Source organism: Castor canadensis, chromosome 1 (assembly GCF_047511655.1).
Source record: "Castor canadensis chromosome 1, mCasCan1.hap1v2, whole genome shotgun sequence".
Taxonomy (NCBI): Eukaryota; Metazoa; Chordata; class Mammalia; order Rodentia; family Castoridae; genus Castor; species Castor canadensis.
The window spans coordinates 149521985-149545546 of record NC_133386.1 but is presented as its reverse complement, the minus strand read 5'-3'; the positions used below and the strand labels follow the sequence as shown (position 1 = coordinate 149545546).

Here is a 23562-nt window from a genome sequence, read left to right as displayed (position 1 = left end):
GCCCAAACTTTCCAGTAGAGCCATCCCATCTGCGAGCTCACGGCCATCCGACGTGTGGGACAGAAAACCTGCTAAGCAGCAAATACACTGGAAATAAAGGCGATCACTGAAATGGGTAGTTCTGAAAGGAATCACTGCGCACATGTATGCTAAAAACTGTATATGCATTTGTGCAGATTATTTTATTTCAGGCCTCGTCTGCTCCTCAGACTCCGGTGTTTGACTTAATTGCTCAGAGTCACACAACCAGTAAGCAATGGAGCTAGAATTCTTAGACTGCCCAAGTGACTTCAAAACGGATCTACTGTTCCCTACTAATAGAAGGTACTATGGATATTAAACTATGGAATGCTACTTGTGTGGGGAATGGAGTACACCTGAGCAGGATATTCAGAAAGGCTCCAAAGAGAAAGTGAAGTCGGAGTGGGTTTTCAGGGATGAATAGGTGCTCCTTAGGTAACCAAAGAAAGTGGGTAAAGGAATGGTGCAAGCAATCTCCTTTGATTTGCTATGAATTTTTCTTTAATAAATATTTTAAAATCCAAAATAATTTCTGGGCAAGTAGTTTATTTGTTAATCAATTCAGAATTGTTCTGAGGGTCCCAGCATGACTGCACTCATAAATAATATCAAATTAGAATTTAACACTAACATTCAAGTCGACTTTTAAAAGGGTAAAAAAAAAAAAAGGTCTAGGAGCATGGCTCAGGTGGTATACAGCCTGCTTAGCAAGTGCAAGACCTTGAGTTCAAAGTCCAGACCCACCAAAAGATAAAAAGTAAAAGGGAAAAACAGTCACCCATAATGCCCCTATTCTAATTGCCCTGTGTTTCCTCCCAATTCCTGCCAGTAAGTGCAGGAGCACTTAACCTGGGCAGTGCAGAGGCAGCTCCATTAATGTGAGCAAATGGATGTTAGAGTGTGTAGTGGAATTTACAGATGTTCTACCTAAGTGACTGTGTTTTCATCTGTCTGAATCACTATATTTATGTAGCAGAAACAATCTAACATCACTATAGAAATCACTCATTTCTTGCTTTGCACAGAAGACACAATGAGTGTGCACCTGCTTAATTTTCACAAAGTAGACTTCAACCCTATTTAGTGCCCAAGTCTCCCTCCCATACGCTCTCCTGCTTCACAGATTCTCCACTCATGTCAAACTGCCCTGTCTGCCCAATGTTCTGAGAACACTGTAGGCACACTCCCATCTCCAGGACTTGGCTCTTTCCCTACCCTTTCTTTCAGAGCCTGTCCTCAGATATTTTTACCCCCATTCTTAGGGATTCAAATAAAGTTCCAATTTGTCACTACTGTTTTTTCAGAATCCCTACAGATCTTCCTGACTCTGAGCACTTCCTTACTATTGGTTCTTACTGCTTACTACCTGAACCACTCATTGTTTACATTGTATTATTTACAGGCATGCTGTCTCCTAGATCTGAAGATCTTAAAGGTAAAGACCAGGTTCAAGTTCTCCTCTCTCTTCTACTCACAGCACAATTTGCAAAACTGTGTTGATTCTAAAGATGCTGGTCAAAGTGCCACAAGACACTATAACTTCCAGCCATAAGAAAAAGTATACTCAGAAGTCAGACTGAGCCAGATTCAAATCCTAATGCATGCACTTACTGACAGTGTGACCTGGGGAAATTCTCTGAACCTCTCATCTATAAAATAGGGAAAGTAATAGGGCTATTGGAAACATTCAATGAGGTAAAGCTTAGCACACTATAAAAGCAGTGTATCATACAAAGTGAATAAGCAATTGGTGCTATTTTTATTATTACTGACAACAATGATAAAAAAAAAGCAGGACCTCACAGTTTGTTAATAGGTTTCAAAGAGCATTTGTTTAATAAAAGTCATTAAACCACCAATATGATAAACTTATCTGTTGAAGAATTTCACTCAGTGACAAGTTGTGCTGGGGACTTTGCAGTTGAGTGAAATTCCATAGTTCTGAGATTTGGCCATCCAGGGCCAACTGTCTGGCACCCTTGCTCAAAGTCTGCAAGGATGTGCTCACTTGAACAGTCACTACTTAGTTTCCAGAATTTGGAATGGCACTCAAAGCTAGCTAAGTCTTGTGGAATGTCAGAGCTAGAAATAACTTGAGGGACAACCCTTGTTCTATACCCAAGGAAGCAGCAGCCCTGACACAGCCACCTGGCAGGGAAGTCACCTATCAGGGAAGTGGCAGAGCTGGAATTGTGAACCCAAATATCCTGACCTCCAATTCAGGGCTCATCACCAATGCATCTCGCTGGCTCCTTAGAAAAAGAGCATCTCTGAGTGGCTCACTGCTTCATAGACCAGGAACACTGTGATCTGACGTCCTCTAGCTGTACTTATTCCCATACACTACACGGAGCCACCACAGAGATTACAGGAAGAAGAGTATGACTAGTTCCATAGCTATTAGATGTAAAAACAATGCTGTTGTTAAAACCTTCAGCCTCTTCCACGAACTGCAATCTAAATTCCATACTAGAGTGAGACTAGCTAATGTTCAAGGTGGTAAACAACAATTGCAGCCTGAATCTTCTGTTGAGGGCTCCTGCTCAGCATTTGAACTCAGGCTCTCAAAGGTAGGTCAGGGAATATGAGAAAGTTACCCTCTGGGACTCATATGCAGAGACATTCACATGGATGGCGGCAATTAGGAAGAAAAAATCTGCGTAGAAGTATTCCATGCTCCTGAGACAGCGAAGGCCCAGATACATGGTCTCTCACAGCTATGGTTTCACCTAGGAGGAAGGCAAGGAAGGGAAGTGAGTATTTGTTGAGTAAATGACTGATTACCAAGGGTGCAGCTCAGTAATCACCTACAGCCCCGTAAGTCACTTTTGAGCAACTAAAATTCTGCAAACAGAATCATCACCCACCTGGCATACAGGGCAGATCTTGGCTCGTGTCTCCACCTTCTGGGTCTTTCTCAAATAACAGATTATAGGAGTTCCTGGCATGGAGAACTCACAATAAAATTTGCCCAGTGGTGCATCTTGCCTGAATCAAATTTAACAATCGTGATGGCCCCCATAAAGTCACTTGGCAGAGAGGATCCATCCCTGCAAAGCAGAAACATGCCTTGATTGATGGGGAAGCCTCTTCAAATTGAGGCCCAGAGCAGAACCAAAGGTTCCCTTCCATCCCTCATCTTCTATGATTTCAGCCATCACTTGTATCCTGAAAATCCAGCAGGTCTATAGGTGGCTCAATGTGACCTCATCATAGCCTTGTCCTTAACTTGTCCCCATGCATGTAGGGAGCCCACATGCCTGCCAGGATAACACTGAGCACTGACCTCTACACTGGCTGACTTTGGGGTCCAGAAGCCACCACCTCCTCTAGAAACAGTGATGTGTTCCATTCCTCCAAACTAACTCCCTGGGCATTACATCTATAGATGTTCAGGATCCCAGATGGGCCCATTTGTTGATCACTTACCAAGGACTTACCTAAACTTTTTATAGGCACTATTTGATTTTGTTCTCCTGATGGCCAAATGAGGTAGATTTTATTATACCCATGTTATATGTGAGGAAACAGAAGTTCAAAGATCAAGTGATTGGTCTGAGGTCACACAACTAACAAGAGGCAGAGCAAATTTAGAACCCACATATGTCTGACTCCAAAGCCCAAGCTTATAACCTGTGCACCCTGGAAGCCTCTGTCACATTGTCCTTCATTGCTGAACTCTGGCACCATGTACCCATGAACACCAGACATGCGGACTGGAGACAGCTGGGGCTGGTCCTGGTCTGGCTGCATTTGTCCATCTGTTCATCCTTCCAGCTGATGTTGACACCTACTGTGGGCCAGGACTGCTGCAGGTCAGGTGCTGGGGATTCAGAATAAACAGCACAGAGGTCCCGCACTTCACATGAGGATCTTAAAGACAGACAAAATCTTATTCTAGAGGCTGCTCAGTCTGTGGCCTGTGTATGATCACTTTTATCATCAGAGATCATACTGGCAGGGTACTCTGGATTGGGCTAAGCTGGCTCTTGAAACCTGTAGCACATAAAGTTAAGAACACTGTGGCCAAATGGCACTGCTATTGATCCCACACTAGTATTTATCCCAGGGGAACTTCAAATAATAGAAGCAGTCATCTAAAACCATGCTCTCCATCTGTCTGGACGCTGTTAGCTGTACCTTCAAATGACCCATTCGCAGCAATATTTCTGGAGCCATTGTAATACAAGTGACAGTATTTTGTGGGGCTTTGTCTTGTTTTGTTGGAGGTACTGGGGATTGAACTCAAGACCTCTTACTTGCTAGGCAAGTGCTCTACCACTTGAGCCACACCCCAGTCCTTTTGCTTTTAGTTTGTTTTTCAGATACCTTTGCCTGGGGCCAGTCTCAGATGTCATTCCTCCTCCTGTGCCACCACACTGGAGCTATCATATTTCTTTAGTGACTGATTTCACTTGTCAGAGAAGGGATGGGAGACCCTGGACAAATTCTAAGTGGACCAAACACTCTCTCACCCCTACACTTTCCAGGCCATTAGTGATATTTGTTTTTCCTTTAAATGGGAAGTCAATGGGATTATACAATTGTGGCTAATCCTGCACTGTAGTCATCCCAAATCTGTGTGCATATTCCAGAGATTATTCAGCTAGCCCTCGGAGTCCACGGGCAACACATCTGTGGGTTAAAGATGATGCCTTATGGCAGCAACTTTACATGGTGGAAGGGAGAAGGGACCAAGGCTCTCCTTTCAACCTCTCACGAAGTCACTCTCCCATTCCTGAGGGCTCTGCCCTCATGACCCTAAACCCTCACCTGCATATACTTCTCACAGCAAATGGAGCATGAGGGGCATGCCAGAGTTCTGTAATCATTCCTCTATGCCCAGCACAGTATTCTTGTTAGCCCACTGGGACTTCCCATCCCAAGAGGGGACACTCCCATTTCTTCCCCAGGGAGGAAATCAGAGGAGCTAGTGAGTGTGCACAGAACTGGGCAGAACAAGCTTCAGGCAAACGACTTCTGTATTTACCCACTGAGACTAAGTAAGCCTTTCTAGCTAGGGTATCCTACACTACTTGAACTTCCAGATCATTCCCACCTTTGGAAACCAACTGAAAAACAATTCAGGTTGTACCTGGACATTGTTTGGCAATGCTCTCCAAAGAGAAAAAATGTAAACAAAGAGCAGTCCTTCATGTGCTAAAATATCCATCTCATTCCTTAATAAAAAAGCATCTGGGTCAGCCTAGCACAGAGGAAGTGCATCTGGATATTATAAACTTTGAACAAGGCCTCTTTGTAGGGTCAGCCCTCCTTGGTCAAAATATCATCGTGTTCACTGAGGGGGAAATGGCATTGTAAATGACTTGGAGTAAAGGTTTTCAGTTTACTGATTTTTATTCCTTTTGTGTAACAATCGAATTATGCTACACTGATGTATGGCAAGGTACCCCAAATGATTTTTGCCTCTGTGAAGTGTACAATCTATTCATTCCTTGACTACTTGATGGCACCCAACAGTTTCTAACCAAGCTCTCCCTTCTCCAGGAAGTCTGCCCTGATTCTTACTCTGGGTAATTCTCCAGCCATAGTAAGGCACTCCCTCTGAACCTTGGTCATACAGTATTAATGGCCTAAAGTCATATTAGGCATATAGCAATAACCATGGGTGGAGGGATGCCTTTTGTTCATTCAATGAGAAAGTAAATGGAAAATCAGAACTGTCAAATGACTTTTTAAGAACAGCTTAACTGTCTGTGACCTTCCCGGAAAACTACTAAATGTCTACTATGATAGCTTAATGTTTCTATGCAAAATAGCAATGCGCTACTGGTATTTCTGTCATTTCTCTAGCAACTATTTTAAAACCTGTATGTGGTAGCTCAGCCTTCCTTGGACAAAAATCTACTTCTAAAATTTATTCCAAAGAATTAACTTCAGGTGCCCACAGGATGTCCATTGCTATCCTGTCTTTATGTAACTAGGGGGGAAGAAAAGCAGGGCTATATATAAGTAAATTGTAGTGTTTCCATTAGGCAAATAGCAAACAATCATGATAGTAATTGTCTAAAGATATGGTAAATTCCTCACAGTATATTTTAGATTTCAAAAGTCAGATAGCATGGGCAGCATTTTCCCAATTTTGCACATGAGGGAAGCTTATTGCACCAATACAAGAATAAAACAACCTACACTGGTTATCACTGGGTTTTTCTTTATTCCTCAGTTTTTCTGCAAGAACGTTAATTTTTTTTTCTATGTCTTAAGCTTTTAAAAAGGATAAGATAAATAATGATAGCAAGAATTTGGGAAGAGGGAGTCTAATTGGACACTTACAGCTTTAAGATTTCTAGCAGCTAATGAAAAATGGAAAGTTTTCATGTTTCATTGTAGTTATTGCGTAAATGTTTACCTTCTAAAGAGCACTGTTCTTTATCCTGCAGAAGATTTGTGAGTTCAGCTTTCATAACACCAGAACATTTTCATACTATAAACTACTCTGAGGAGGAGGACAGGAAGTACTGTTTCTTCTGTTGTTTTCATCATGCCGGACACAGTTAACTTTTTTCTGGCAACTGCACCCTGATTTTCCTCACTGGAATCACCCTCGCCCTTGTTCTCAGAAGTGAATGTGCACAAAGAAAATGCAGTGTATGCATATATGAAAATGTAATATTACTCAGCCTTTAAAAAGAAGAAAATCTTGCCATTTGCAACAACATGGATGAGCTTAGAGGACAGTATGTTAAGTGCAATAAGCCAGACACAGAACGACAAGCACTTTGTATGATCCCACTTACACGCAGGATCTTAAAAAGTTTAAACTCACAGGTGCACAGAATAGAATGGTTATGTTAGTTATGTTGCCAGAAGGTGAGTGAGGCAATAAACACGTGAGAGTAATTATTAGGAGCAATGTTTCGATTGTGCAAGATAAATTAGTCACAGCATGGTGACTAAAGTTAGCAAGAACGTATTGTATACTTGAACTGTGAGTAGACATTAAATGTCTTCAACACATGTAAGTGCACGCACACACACTCATGCAAATGGTAAATGGTAACTGTGTCACTGATGCATATGTAAAATAACTTGATTATAGTGATCATTTATATATGTGTGTGTCTGTATATAGGTATATTATACATATGTCACATGTATGTATGTATGTATTTCTACATATGTGGTGGCACACACCTGTAATCCCAGCACTCTGGAGGCAGAGGCAAAAGGATCTCAAATGCAAAGCCAGCCTGGGCTATATAGTGAGACCCTGTCTCAGATAAAAAATTTACACCTAAATATAAACAATTTCTAATTTTTAACTATACCCTAGTAAAGCTGGATGTGACTGTCCATAGCAAAAAGAGAGATACCACCTCCCTGATTCCAGACATGGCCATTGACTCAGCCCTGACCAATTGGCCTAATCACAGCCAATGAGATGAGGTAAAAACCTTATGACTGCTGACAATCACATCATCTCTTCTACTGGATTTAAATGTGAGAGGACAAAAGACTGATGCTGTCAGGAGCTTTCTTGTCATCAGTGTGAGCTTGAAAGGTGAAGACAACAAAGGGAGAGCTAATAGAAAAAAAAAAAGAGTGAAATTTAGGATTCTTGGTATTCTTTGAGCTCCTGGATCAAACCATACCATCCTATCTCTGTTCTTTAAGTTGCATTAAGTGAGTAAATCCTCCCACCTTTTTCTTAAGCTAAGATGAGCTGAGTTTTCTGTTACTGGCATAAAGAGTCCTAAATGACACACTTTTTTTTTCAAAAAAAAAACCATTTTATTAGTATGTGATAGCTATACAGGGGATTTCCTTGTAACAGTTCCAAACATACATGTATTATACTTTGACTTGGTCAATCCCCTCCATTATTCTCCCTCCTACCTTATTTCCCTTCTTAAAGTGCCTTCAGTAGTTTTCAATGTTCCATGTTCATACTTGTATAGACAGTACGTCAACCATATTCACCTTCTTTACTCTCTTCATTTTCCCTCCCCTCTTACTAGTGCCCTCTCCTTAACATGACCTGTTTTACATTCCTAAACTTCATTGTTTAAGTGTTCATTGTTCAGTGGGGATTTTGCCCTGGTATTTTACCTATAAATACATTGTGCTTAAATCAGTATAACTTGCTCCACTATTCGTCCTCAAAATTTTCCCCCATCCTGTATTGTTCAGCAGTTTTCAGTGTGTTTCGTTATGTCTTATTCTACACATATGTGATGTATTTCAATATTGTTCACCCTCTACCATTCTTTTCTCTTTCCCTCTTCCCTCAGGCTCCTCTAACAACCCCACTTTTGGAAACATGTTCTGTATATACTAAGTGATAGATTCTTGAGTTAAATATCTATTTCCAAATTCTCCAGGGACAACAGCCAAGCACACCTCTTAGAAATTATAAATGCCCTGCAGAGGTAAGACACAACGCCTCATGTCTGTCACCCCAACTACTTGGGAGGTGGAGAGTAGGAAGATCACAGTTCAAAACCAGTCCAGGAAAAAAGGTAAAGACCTTATCCAAAAAATAACTAAAATAAAAGGATCTGGAGGGGTGGCTCAAGTGGCAGAGCATCTGCCTAGGAAGCACAAGGTCCAGAGTTCAAATCCCAGTACTGCCAAAAACTAAAACAAATGCCCTGGAGAAACTGATAAACTCTCTATGAGAGTAATTAAGGGAAGTCAGAACAGAGACCAGATTTTTTGTTTTTACTTTGCATGTCCTTTCATTGGACAATTATACTTCTGAATCAGAAATATATCCCTCAGCATGCTACTGTGAAGAATAAATAATGACAAACATATTAAAATGCTTAGCACAGTGACTCACAATGGATTCTCCACAAGTTTTAGCTGTTTTTCTCTCAGAATATTATTGTTCAAACACAAAGTGCACACCCATGACTAGCTGGTTCCTTATCACGACCTCCAGAGTTGTTCAAGATAATGTTCTTTGGACCTCCTTTGCAGGAAAACATCCTCCAAGCAATGACACTGCTATAATTACAGATGATGGATCAAAATATATGCCTCATGTGGAGACTATCACAGTGGGCCCCTTTGTGGAATGGTTGTCACAACAGCACAAGTGACTCCAGAGTTTGTCAGATGGGAAGCAGGAGGGCCTGTCGAGGCCAAAGCACAGTGATGGGTGTGATATGCTGATTGATAAAACCAGGAACACAAAACCAGCTCAGAGACTTCAAGGGCCCATATCAATGCTTGACTACAAGGAGATGTGGGTCCCAAAAGCTGAGCTTAGAAATGTTGCTGATGCTCTGAAGAAGACAACGTAGGACTGGAGGCATGACTTGAACAGTAGAGCACCTCTTTGCATGGGCAAAGCCCTGGGTTCAAACCCTAATCCCACCAAAAAAAAAAAGATGTTCTAAAAAGATAATGCAGTGCAAAGAGCATGTGTTTTAAATAAGATAAACCTAAATTACACTCTCAAGGCAATTTAATGTCCTACTTACTAAGTGACTTTGAGCTATGTCTTAAAGTCTCAGGGTCAGGGTTTTATTGTTGGGTCTTTTTGTATTTTGTTTTGTTTTGTTTTGTTTTGGGCAATACTGGGGTTTGAGTTCAGGGCTGCTTGCTTGCTAGGCAGGCTCTATACCACTTGAGCCATACTCTAGTCCTTTTGCTTTTAGTTTGTTTTTCAGATAGGGTCTCATGCTTTTGCCCATGCCAGCCTCAGACCAAGATATGCCTACCTCTGCCTCCTGAGTAGCTGGGATTCCATGCGTGTACCACCTCTCCAGCCCAGCCTCAGATTTCTTATCTGTGGCATTTGAACAATAACATGTGCCTGGTAGCGGCAATTTTTTCTCCAAAATGTGACAATCACTAGAGAATGCTATTCTGCCAGGTATATCATGGGTCTGCATTTCCCTGTATCCTGTGAAGTTAGTTGCATTCTTTGGCCTTGCTTTGGGAAATGAAATGTGAGTTGAAGTGACTGTGCCTGTTGAGGTGGACACCTTATGATCCACAGCATGGTTTGTTAGATCTTCTTTTTAAGGTGATACTAGAAACAAGTGCCAATATTGGACCTCTGTCAGCCTAAGTCCCCTGCTGTCTGCGATGCACAGAACTCCCTGCTGAAATGTCCTGGGTATAGATCATGAGCAAGTAACAGATGGTAAGTTGTTGGTTACCAACTCCATCCTGCTTGCTGCACCAGGTTAGATGCCTCCACAAACACAAATTCATTTGGAAATACTCAGTTACACTTTAATGCATACAAAACTTGGAACATCTTCACATATCACCATCAACGTAAAGATACCTCTAGGACCCAGCACAGAAGCTCACACCTATAATCCTAGCTACTCAGGAGGTGGGGATTGGGAGGATCAAGGTTAGTGAGACCCCCATCTCAACCAACAAAAAGCTGGGCACAGTGGTGCACAGGTGTCATATCAGCTACACAGGAAGCATAAATAGAAGGACCATGGTCCAGGCCAGCCCAGGCATAATGGAAGACCTATTCAAAAAATACCTGAAGCTAAAAGGGCTACAGACATGGCTCAAGGCCTTGAGTTCAAACCCCAGTACAGCCAAGAAGAAAAACAAAGATAGTTCTAAAACATTTTTAAAAGTAAAATTAGAATGATTCAAAATAAAAATAGATACAATTAGAAAATATTGATAATGTCTAGTGCCCAGCAAGAAGTATAGTGACAGACATTCTCATAACTCTTGTAAGGAATGTAACTTGCATAAGCTTTCATTTTTCTTTTTTTTATTATTGTGCTGGGTGGGGGTACATTGTGACATTTACACAAGTTCTTACAATATATCAAATACATCATACTTGAATTCTCCCCCTCCACCATTCTCCTTTATTCCTCCCTGCCCCCAGTCTTGGAATAGTTTCAACAGGTATCACTTTTGCATTTACATACATGTGTACACAATATTTGCACTATATTCACTCTCCTATACCCCTTTCCCTGCCTTTCCCCCTCTCCCACTGGAACTAACTCCTCCCTCCCCCCAGGCAGGACCTGTTTCACCCTCCTGATCTTGCAAGCTTTCTAAAGGTCAATCTAGCCCCGCCTATCAAGTTGGACCTATTTTAGAAGTTTCTTCTCACAAAACTATGAGATACTTGGGCATAGAAGTATGAGGAAGGTTGCTGATACACTGCTGTAAGAATGGAGAATTAGAAAGAGCCTCAAGGTCTAACAGTAGGAGATAGGTCACATAAACACCGTACAAGCTTAGCACACAGCGCACTAAGAGGAACATGGAAAGCATTTTAATACAAATGTATCCATTTAATACAAATGTGTCATGGATACTATGATTTATGATTCTATTTTCATAAATACATTTTTGCAATACTAAAAGAAGACCTACCTAAAGACTGCTGATGGTAAGTTTTATGTAATAAGCTACAGTTGGTTTACATTTTCTTTTTCCTTTTGAGTGCCTGATTCTTTAAAAAAAAAAAAAGTTAACATATATTTATTACTTTTTTAATCAGAAAAATAAAGTAACCAAAAGGGCTGTGGTTGTAGTGCTTGCCTAGCACGCACAAGGTCCTGAGTTCAATCTGCCAGTGCTGCAAAAAAACAAAAGTAATAAAGCTATTTTCATTCTAAAAGAATGAGTGGAAGGAGAAAAGCAGAGGCAGAAAGAGACAGAGGCAGAGTGACAAGGTGACTCACTGTCTGCAGCAGTAGCCAAGAGATTGTCTGTCTTTCATGGCCCCAGAATTGGGAAACACGGAATTCTGTAGAAAGAGTTATGTTGAAAATGATTGCAACCAGGTGCCTGTGGCTCATGCCTGTAATCCCAGCTATTCAGGAGGCAGAGATTAGGAGGATCGAAGTTCAAAGCCAACCCTGGGAATAGTTCACAAAACACTATCTCAAAAAAACCCAACACAAAACAGGGCTGGCAGAGTGGCTTAAGTGGCAGAGCACCTGCCTAGCAAGCCTGAGGCTCTGAGTTCAAACCCAATACCACATAAAAGAAAAAAAAAAAAGATTGCTACCATGCAACACCAAAAACTAATCAATTGTATTAGACCCTTGGCAAACATTATTCAGCATGGAGTTAGGAAAAGGAGAGTGAAGCAGCCAAAAATGTGTCCCTGTCTAGATCGGCCTGTTCAAGGGCAGCCTCTAGTCACATGCACCTACAGAGCACTTGAAATGAGGTGACTCCAAACTGAGATGTGCCCTAAGTGTGACACACACACTGGGCTTCAAAGACTTAGTGTGAAAAAGAATAAAAAAGTTAGCTACCTTACTAATAATTCTAGCATAGGTTATGTGTTGAAATGATTTTCTTTTTTTACACTGCTGGGGATTAAACCCAGGGCCTGACACTTGCTAGGCAAGTACTCTACTACTTAAGCCATGCTCCCAGTGAAATGAGGATTTTTTTATTGGGTTACCTATTCCTATTTGTTTTTTGGTTTTTTTTTAATGTGACTACTATCAAACTTAAAATTCCATATCTAGCTCCCCATTTTATTTCCACTGGCCAGGACAAGTACTCCATTATTGTCCAGAGGAAAGACTGTGGAATGGTGGAGTGGTTCAAGTGGTAGAGTGCCTGGCTAGCTAACATGAGGCCCTGAGTTCAAACCCCAGTGCCACCAAAAAAAGGAAAAAAAATCCCTTCCAGAGGAAAGACTGTCTACTATGGCTTAATTTACTAAACCAACTCCTCCAGAAATGTAACAAACTTTGTATCTAATGGAATAGTTTCTACCACTTTTTAAAAGTTGACTTTTTTGTTCACTTTTGTGCATTTTCAGTCAAAGTCAATTACCGAAAGCTACTTCTGTCTCAATTTTAAGCTAAAATATCAATCAGAAGAGAAGTTAGACATAGATAATGAGAGAACTTTTCCCTAGACTAGGAAACAACACAGCATGTCACACTTTCCTGTTAGGATAAGTCTCTTATTTATCTTTCTTTTATATGAGGAAGAAAAGGCAAGTGGCTCTTTGCAGAGAACTCAGAAGTGCAAATGAGTCTCTTCCTCTTGGCAAATTTAAACAGGTAGCCAAAGCCTCTCCACAGATTTTGTACCCATATAATTTCAGATGGATTAAAAAGATACTTTTCAAACTGCAAGAAAACCTAGAAGAATATTAAATTTACTGCACATTCAACCATTGGGATAGGAGGATTTTTAAATAATCAAAGAAGAAAAAGAGGGAGGGAAGTGAATAGATAAACCATACACAAATTTAAAACTTCTACATAGTAAGAAAGTATTAAAACAAGAGAAAATAAGTGTAGCAAGTGTCACAAACATTAAATAAACGTTTTTAATAGCTATCCTTATCTCAACTAGCAAAAACCCTTGGTCCTTCCTATTATTGCTTATACTCTCTCTTCAACAAAATTAGAGATAAGGGCAAAATAGTTTCTGCTGGGTAGTGAGGGGGGAGGGGGGAGGGGGAAGGGGCAGGGGGGAGAAAGGGGAGAGAAATGACCCAAACATTGTATGCACATATGAATAAAAAAAATTAAAAATAAATAAATAAATAACGTTTTTAAAAATATAGCTCTTAGAAAAATTAATTTAAAAAGCATTTTTACCCCCAAAAGTGAAAGACACAAATCATTAATTCATCAAAGATTTATAACTAGCTTACAAATAAACCTATGAAAAAATATTTGATCTCCTTTTAAATGAATAAATGCAAGTTAAAACAAAAGATAAATATTCCACCTTCCTGATTTACTGATGATATTTTTTTTAATTTGGAGCTGTAAGAAAAACAGTAAAATAGTCACATATATGTGGTTCTAAAACTTGCTATAAACTCTCTGAAAAACATTTGCTGTAAAAAAATAAATAAATAAATAACCTTTTTGGTACAGTCATTCCACATCTGGAAATCTATCCTAAAGAAAAACTTATAAAGAAGAAAATAATCATAAGCATAAGTATTTGTCAAAGGATTATTTAAAATGTCAAAAAATTAAGGCAAGTTAAATTTCCAAAAATAAAAGAAAGCTTAGGAAAAATATTTTATATTGACTTGACACAATATTATAGTCAACAAAAAATATTTGCTCTGTCTATGTATAGCATGGAAAATGAGCTATTATATTTAGAGAAAAAGTAGAATCTCAAAATTTTTATGTAATATGATTATGTATGTGATTTTACATAATATTTTCAGAATGTGATTATGACTATGCAAAAACGATTCATGTTAAAGTTAGAAGGAAATATTCACTATGTTTATCTCTCAATAGTGAAATTACAAGATACATTTTTCTGAGTTCTATTTTATTAATGTTTTATATATTACTATTAGGATAGGTCAAATATCACAAAAGAGTATAATAGCTCCTACTCTGTGTCTCAGTTCCCAGAACCTGGGAATATGTTATCTTGTATGTAAAAAGAACTGTGCATATGTGATTAAATTAACTACCTCAAAATGGGGGAGATGACTGTGGATTACCTGGGTGGGCCTCTCATTACCACCAGAGCATATCTAAGAGGAAGAAAGGAGGACAAAGAGAAAGACAGTTAACACGATGACAAAAAGCAGGGCTGTACTCAGAGTGGGCTATGGTTTGGATATGGTTTGTTCTTGTGCTGGAATCTTGGTCCCCACCATGTTGGCGTCAGGTGGTAGAAACTTTGAAAGATGGAGCCTAGTGGGAGGTGTCTAAGGGAGTAGCTAGGTCCCTGGAGGCACTGTGTTCAGATAGATTAAAGTAGTTCTCATGAAACTTCAGTTAATTCCTGTAAGAGTATGTTCTTAGCAGGAGCTGGTGGCTCATACCTGTAATCCTAGCTACTTGTGAGGCTGAGATAGGGAGGATTGAGGTTCGAGGCCAGCCCAGGCAAATATTTCATAAGACCTCCATCTCCCAAATAACCAGAGCAAAATGGACTGGAGGTGTGGCTCAAGTGGTAGAACGCCTGCTCTGCGAGTACAAAGCCCTGAATTCAAATTCCAGTCTCAGCAAAAAAAATAATAATAATATGTGGGTTAATATTATTTCATCACTTAGCTATCAGAAAATATGAAGAGCAATGGGGCTTAATAGTTTCAGATGAATGTGTCTTGTTTTTTCATTCTTGCTGCCAATACAGAAATGTCTTACAGCAGCAGTGGATTTGGGGCAATTTGCTTAATAATGACACTTATGACACAAAACTCTGGGAAGCAGACAGCAAGCAGCAGGAAGGAGAAGCTTAAAAAAGAAAAAGTTGATGATTCATAAACAAAGCAATCCCCCTGAGTTAAGCAACTCTAAGTTTATGCAAATTCAATACTGTACAGATTTTTCCAAAAGGTGCATACTGCAATTTTAGAGAAGTAGAAAATTGTAAGACAGTTCATAAGCAATAGAAATACCAAACACCTGTTACCCTCTCCTTGCTGACTTCCAGCCTCTTCTCCGGCAGTCCAGCCTTTTATCCCACTCTGGACCCCTGTTTGACTTCTAGCTAATGACCTTGATCCTACTATTTTGGTCTTTGGTCTGGACTGTCTGACTCCTGGCCTTCTGCTTCCCCACCACCCCACAGTCCTACCCCACACACACACTATTTTAGATTTGCTCCACCCATTTTCTACATCTGGCACTGTTTCTGGCTTATGACTGCCTGGCTCAACTCTCAAGACCTCCAAGTCTTGATTGAGCTCTGGGAGAAGATGAGGCAGGTAGGAATGAAGGTGGGGAGGTGGACAACCTTGGATATGTGAGCAAAAATACCTTTGAAATAAGGACAAAAAAGAAAGCAGGAAGGAGAAATGGAGGGTGGGTAGGAAGAAGGGAGTGAGAAGAAGAGAGGAAAGGTGAGGAGAGGAGAGGAAAAAGGAAAGAGAAAAGGAGGAAGAACTGTATCACATAAAACAGTCACCAGTCACCTTAGGGGAAAAATACACAGAAAGCTGTGAAAGCCGTTCCATCACACATGAAATATTCTGATAACTACTAATTTTAGATAAATGGCTCATTAGCTGACTTGGCTTATGAGTGAGCTGGTTTTAGTGAGTTGAGCTATATTTCCAAGGGCGCCCTAGCGCAATCACACACATATACTATTTAGCAGGTTCGGTACATCCTGAAAGTGGGGAAAGTGCCTCCAGCCCTCCTCACTTGGAGATGTCTGCTCAGATCCCCTAATTATCTGCTTCTGTCTGTGCTCATCAAGCAGCCTTCTTATTATAATCTGGCTCCCCGTGTAGGTTTTCCTACTGGGAGAGAATAGGCTGACCTGTGAGCAGGAGGATTCTGGTCCCTCTGGCACTTACTCAGCATGGAAATTAATAAGTCAGCTCCTCTTGGGAGTCTGATTTGCATGTCCAATCTCCAGATTGGAAAAAAAAATTACTGCACTAAAAAGAAGAAGAAAGAAAAGTTACAATAGTGTCTTAGTTAAGGCGTTTTAGAGTACAAGTCAATAAAACCTGCTTTATCTGCATGAACAAAAATGTAAGAATTTATTATGAGGTGGTACCTGTATTTCACAGAATTCAAAGGCAGAAACCACAAACTAGAAAGCCACCAGTATTGAATCTTGGCCCTCACTCTTGGTGGGCGCAAAGAGAAAATGTTTCTCTGCTCGCAACACTTCTGATACCAAATGTATGTGGTTTCCTCATTAGGCAACTTTCCAGTTCTGTGTGGACACCAGCTGGATGTACTATGATTTGACTCTGACACTAACTCCTGAGAGTTAGTGAATACCCTACAGAGGAAGGGCTAATCTCACAAGATTGCTCCCACTTCAAATGTTACTTGCAAGAAGTGGTTCCCAGGTTATCCACACTTCCACCTGCCTTGGCTACAAATCAGGAGGTATTAGTAGTGGATCCCCAGATGATCCACATTTCAGTCTGGCTTGGCCACGATCCCCTCATCAGGTTCAGTAATTTGCTATATGAGTTCATAAAGTGCAGGAAATCGTGTTTATTGGCTAATATAAATGATATCATAAAAGACCCAAAGGAATAGCCAGATGAGGAGATACATGGGACAACATCCAGAAGGATCTGAGTGCAAGAGTTTCTGTTCCCGTGGAATGGATGTGTTCACCAACCTGGAAGCTATCCAACTTCATTGTTTATAGTTTTTATGAATGCTATAATTTGGATCTGTAATGTTTCCTAAAGACTCATTTGCTAAAGGCTTGCTTGTCAGCCTATGGCACTATTGGGAGGTGATGGAACCTTTAAGAGGTGGGGCCTAGCAGAAAGAAGTTAGGTCATTGGGCATGAAAGAATAAAAGATCTTAACTCTAAATCAGTGCCACTCCATTCATCACCATACTCTGCACCTAGTATTATGGAATGCTAACCAGGCTCTCTTTTTTCCACCAAACATCATTTAATGAACACGTCTTCCTGTACTGGTATTTAAATCTGTAAACCTGGGTAGGGGATTCTTTTTATGAAACTATATCAGAGATATTTATATAATCTTTCATGAAAATTGATCAAATAGGATATAAAGCATCTAGAGCTATAATTCAGAAATTTTTCAACAAAAGAGCACAGGCAAGTAAAGGGCAGATCAATAGCCAGAGCCTTAGCTCTCCTTGTTGTTCACAAGGGAATAGAATTTTCTAGAAAAGCAAACAATACAGGGCCCATACTTAGGATGTTTTTACAATATGGTAACAGCCTTTTGACCTAACATATTTTTCCTTGCACACTATCATTCTGGAATTCATAAGGATAATAAAAAGGAGTAAATAGAGAAGGTTTTCTCAAACAATAAAAAGGTTATTCATTGAATTTACTTTTGGGTTCTTTGGGAATAGAAGAATCCTTCAAAATCCCAAAGAAAATAAAGAAGCTATGATCACAGAAGTGCCTCTTAAACTATATTTGCTCCCCATTGTCAGAAGCAGCAAGAGGAAAATAATTAAAAGAACAAAAATAGTGACAAGGACAACTTTTAGGAAAACTCAACCACAGTACAAAACACTCTGAAAACCTGCTAAAGGTTAATCAATAAGAGATAATGACCAGGCAAAGCAACCACAGATATTCCATTTGGTGTTCCTTTGGTGTAGAGTGTGTTTTTGCCACCAGGCCAAGTTCATCATTGCTATCCTCAAACTAGAGCTTCATTTGGTTCCTCACGCCTCATGTTTCTATCAATCTTATCACCCAGAACATCAGTTAGCTCTTCCTCTTCCCTCTCGTCTGACCAGAACCACCACCACCCACTACCACCACACTCAACTATTTCATCTGGACATTTTGGAACCTGGGCCAACAAAATTCCCAGAACGTTCCTCTACAGAAGGTTCCTCTGTTTTCTCCTTGAGCTCAAAAATGTGTCTTCCCTGTTATGGGTGGAATTTGTCCTCTAAAAAAGAGTGGTGGTTCCTGTGTACAAGTCCAGCTACTCAAAAGATGGAGATTGGGAGGATCACAGTTTTAAGCCAATTTGGGCAAAAAGTTAGTGAGAAGCTATCTCAACAAATGAGCTGGGTATGGTGGTGCAGCCCAGCTACGCAGAAGGTGTGGGTAGGAGGATTGCACTCTGAGGCTGGCACTAGACAAAAACACAAGACCCTATCTTAAAAAAATAATAACAACTAAAGCATAAAGGGCTGGAGGCATGGCTCAAGTGATAGAGCACCTGCCTAACAAGTGTGAGGTCATGAATTCAAGCTCCAGTACCACCGAAAACAAAGAACATGTTGAAGTTCTAACCCTAGTACCTCAGTACCTCAAAATATGAGGTTGAACTTAACTTATTTGTGGTCTTACTTCTTTGCAGGTGTAAGTGGTTAAGATGAGCTCATACTGGAACAGCACAGTGCTCTAATCCCATATGACTGGTCTGATCAGAAAAGCATATGGATTTACAGACACAAAAGGAAAATGCATGTAATGACAAAGGCAAAGACTGGAGTAATGCATGTAGAAACCAAGGAACACCAAAGATTGCCGAGTCACCAGAAACTAGGAAATGGCACAGAGGATTCCCTCCATGTTGCAGGTGACACTGAAGACACCTTGATTTCTTACCTCAAGCCCCCAGACCTGTGAGACAATAAAATCCTATTGCTCTAAGCCATTGGCAGCTCCTAAAGACACTGCCTGCCCCACAGGCTGTTAGAGGAACTATCTCCTTATCTCCACACTCCTCAGTCTTGGAAATTGTTATTGGTCCTCCTCACTGCCCAATTATGCTTCTAAAACACATACTTTTGCTTCACTCTCCCATAATCCTTTGCTCGTCTAAGTTTTGCAGCACTTCCCTGTTACTCCTCCACTTCACTCTGATTTCTCACTACCTGGTCACCTTGTGTGACTACAACACAGTCAAACCTGAACTCCTCACATCTCCCACCTCTAGACTCTCTACCACCCATTCCTAACCCAAATCTATTTTCCCGTCTCAATAAATAGTGCCACCATCCTCCCTGTCATCCCCAAACGTGAGATCAGACTTAATTCCTATTCCTTACTCTCAAATCTAGGCAACACCAACAGTTGCCAGTTATACCTTTTCTTTTCTTGTTTTTTCTTTTTTTGGCAGTACTGGAGTTTGAACTCAGAGCTTCTCACTTGCTAGGTAGGTACTCTACTGTTTGAGTTATACCCCAGCACTTTTTTGCTCACTTTTTGCCCAGGCCAGCCTGTACTATGATCCTCCTATTTTATAATATTCTTCCTTCCCTAGCTGGGATGATAGGTACATGCCACTACTCCCAGATATTGGTTGAGATGAACTTTTTGTCTGGGCTGGCTTTGAACCACCACCCTTGCTATCTCAGCCTCCCAAGTAGTTAGGACTACATGTGTGAGCCATCGTCACCTGGCTCAGTTTTATCTCTTAAGGCATTCTTAACCCCACCACTCTTCTCCATTCTTCAATCTCACCCCTAAATCAAGCTAAATCATCTGCTACAGAATTAATTTAGCAACCTTTTTTTTCCTTTATTGTTGTGCTGGGTGGGGTACATTGTGGCATTTACAAACGTTCTTACAATTGGGCTGGCAGAGTGGCTCAAACCTAAGAGCACCTACCTAACGAGCATGAGGCCTTGAGTTCAAACCCTAGTACCGCCCAAAAAAAAAAAAGGATATGTCAAAAATTCTTAAAATGTATCAAATATATCATACTTGAATTCACCCCCTTCATCACTCTCCTTTGTCCCCCTTCGCCCCATTCCTGGAATAGTTTCAACAAGTATCATTTTTGCATTTGCATACATGTGTACACATTTTCTGCACAGTATTCACCCTTCTACCTCCTTCTCCACTGCCTCTCCCCTAATTCAGCAACCTTTTCAATGAGCCACCTGCTCCAGGTTTATGTCCCTTCAGCCCGTACTTCACAGGGTATCTAAAGTAACCATAAGAACATCCTTTCCCTACTTTAGAATAAAATAAAATTAAAGCATTTTAAATACTTCAGTGTTCCAATTTCTCTCCAACAGAAATCCTTAATGTGCATAGGGTTCAGGAGGGCCTATACCCTCCAAAATCATCTGTTAAATTTTGAGTGTTTATGTTTCTAGGAAGAAGAACCAGGGCTTCCATCAATTTTTCAAAGGACTCTATGACTCTACAAGGATTAATCTTCAGTAATTCTGAAGTACTCAGTTCCTTGTGTCTGTTTTGTGCTTGCAATGTTTCCGATACTGAGATTTCTGTGGGCCAGTGGCGCAATGGATATGGATCAGAAGACTCTACTGAGATTTCTTCTGTAAATTCACTATATTGAATGTCTACCACGAACTAGGCATGGGTTAGATGCTAACATGTGCTAGAAGCTAAGAATTCCATAGTGAACAAGCCAAGAAGGCTCTTCTGTCTGTCTGTATTCATCCTTCAAGACTTAGCTCAGACCTCATATTCTCCAGAAGTTAGAGCTGTTTCCACCCCTTAACACCTAATAATCAGCTCTATCATTTTATAGTAAAAATATATATTTGTAATCAGGCACACTTTCAATCCATCTACTCAGAAGGCAGAGTTCAATAGGATTGTTGTTCGAGGCCAGCCCAGGTAAAAAGTTAGCAAGAACCCATCTCAATCAATAAGCTGAGTGTGATAGCACACACCTGCAATCCCAGCTATATGGAAGACAGTAAGTAGGAGGTTTCTGCCTGAGACTAGCTTCAGGCAAAAATGGAGACCTTACCTAAAAATAACTAAAGCCAAAAAAAGGGCTGGCGGTATGGCTCAAGTGGTCAAGCACTTACTAGCAAGTGTGAGGCCCTGAGTTTTCCTTTTTAAACCAAAAAAAAAAAAAATCTGTGTGTATCTCTTCTTTTTCACTATAAACAACACGTGAACTTGAGCAAACTTGAGCCTACATAGTCCCTGGGCCTAACCAGCTCCTTCTGGTGTACAATGAGGTTCAAAAAAACATTTGTTGAAGTGAAAAAAGAAAACATCCAAGACTGATTTTTTTCCCCTGTGAAATGGAAACCATTGGTCCATTCCCAGCTGAATTCATGAGACTACTAAGAAAGTCCCAACAAGAGAGATACTACTGTAAGATGAGACTCCAGTCAGAATCAAGAGGAATTTTGTGGTGAGATAATTATTCCTTCTAATCCCTAAGGTCCAAGTCAAGGAAAAAATGTTAAGCATGGTGGCACAGTGGATAAATGCAACCAGATGCATAAGAAGCTTTATCCTTTGGGATCTTGTGTTGGGAAAGGACCAGAGTCCTGTGTTTCATGTGACACTCACCTAGGAATGTACACACCTGTATTCTCTGAAGTGTCCTAGAACTTGGTGGAGCAAGACCTTGGGGACATGTCCTGTGTTCCTCTTACTTCTTTCAGAAGCTTCCTCCTCTACAGCTGGTGTTCTTTAGAGATGTACAGCTGCGATGTTTAAAATGTTTATCAAGGTGCTTTTCATTTTTGCTTGTCCTTATGCTCCATCTCTCCCTGGAGAGAGTTGTGCACTGCCTCAAAGAAGATTATGATTGTCATGGCTAGAATACAATGACAAGGACTAGATGCTCATATTTTGACTCTCAAAATAGGTTTGTGAAATTGTTCAGTAGTAATAGCTTTGAGTAAAAAAAGGCAATTTGCCAAATAAGATTTTTAGAGGAAAAGAAGAGAGAATATGGTGTTGAAATTCAAATGGCATATCCTAAGGGAATAGAGCATTGTGTTTGCCCATTTTTTTTTAAATAAGCATCATATCAATATTGTTAACCAAATCTAATCACGCCTTTAAAATTAATTCCCAGTTTACAGAAAATAAGGGCTATTTTTTTAAAGTTAAGTAACCCCCCCCAAAAAATGAGACAAATTAGAAGGTAAGACATTCTGCATTTAACTAGCCTGGGTCCTCAGATGCCAGCATAATAAAAAAGAAAAAGTGGGATAGCTTTAGAATAAAAGAGATTAAAACCCAGAACTAAATGTGATGCATTAATTCTGAGTAAATGCTGGCACTAACAAATCAATTTTAAAACTCATATTGGGGACAGTTCCAAGATTCCAAATATAAAATTTAAATTGGAAGGTATAAGTAAATTATTATTAATTTTTTTCCAGTGTGATAATGGTATTGCCAATGTCCCTACTCACAGGAAATTCATGTGGAATACTGAAGTGTTTAGAAGGGAAGAATTTACAATGTACTTTGAAGTGGTTTGTATAGACGGTCTATTAAAATAAATATGACAAAATGTTAGCAATTATTCTGTGATGACTAAGTAAATACAAGGATCTTGATTGTGCTCTTTCCATTTTTCTGTATGCTTGAGGATTTCTGTAATAAACAGTTGAAAAATAGTTTGAAAGACAATGGAGGAAGATTTGGACTAACCTCAAAGTAGAATACTGGTATAGTCACCCAATGGTCATGGCATGAGGAGGAAAACTAGTAGAGCCTCTGGGACTAGCATGGCCAATGATGATGACAGGCAGCACCAAGAGCTGACCCCACCTGCACCAGGTGGACAGTGTCAGTAGACAGCATCAGGGTACCCCATGAGAACAAAGCCAATAGCCAAAATCAGCCAGCACTTGTTACCTGTGCTGCTAAGCCACTCCTACTGCACTCATTGTCCATGGATGAGGCCCTCTAGCCAACAACTGTCTCCATGTAGACATCCATGGACCAGCAGGACCAATGCCCATCCATAGCTCAAGATTTTCTTACCCTAAGTGATCTCTGTATGGGCAAACCCAGTTTTCAATGGCTCAGGACACTCATAAACCCCATCGAGGGAAGGATGGGGACCTGCCTAGTACCCAGCCCCCCAGTGCCTGCCCTGAAAGGAACTATTTTGGGATTTCTCCTGGAGGCAAAAGTCATAAACTCCATTCACATGACATGTAAAAATACTCAAATACCTTTTTGAAGGAAGCTGGCATAGGAATGGCTCTAGAAAACATGTCGCTTCTGATCACACACTCTTCAGCTTCCCCTAGGTCTAAGACGATGGTGAGTAAAGCACTGGAGGAAGCAGAAATCCTCAATCATATGGCCATTCTAAAGTGAAGATTGATCAGAGGAACCTCACCCAGGAAAGTTATAACCCATAGGTTTCAAGATTCTCTTTCTTCCTATGTTCTCAGTGTCATTAAAAACGTGACTAAATCCAGAGAACAGTTAAT

At 40.3% G+C, this 23562-nt stretch overlaps 1 long non-coding RNA gene across 1 annotated transcript in view; it reads right to left on the bottom strand.

The window, feature by feature from the left end:
• Positions 1-1831: 1831 nt before the first annotated feature.
• LOC109679257 (uncharacterized) overlaps positions 1832-23562 on the bottom strand; it is a 33099-nt gene continuing 11368 nt past the window's right edge. The window contains exons 2-4 of the long non-coding RNA XR_012446019.1: positions 3655-3894; positions 2889-3071; positions 1832-2750 (exon numbers count right to left, since the gene is read on the bottom strand). This is a non-coding gene — a long non-coding RNA (uncharacterized lncRNA). The remainder of the gene's footprint in view (positions 2751-2888; positions 3072-3654; positions 3895-23562) is intronic.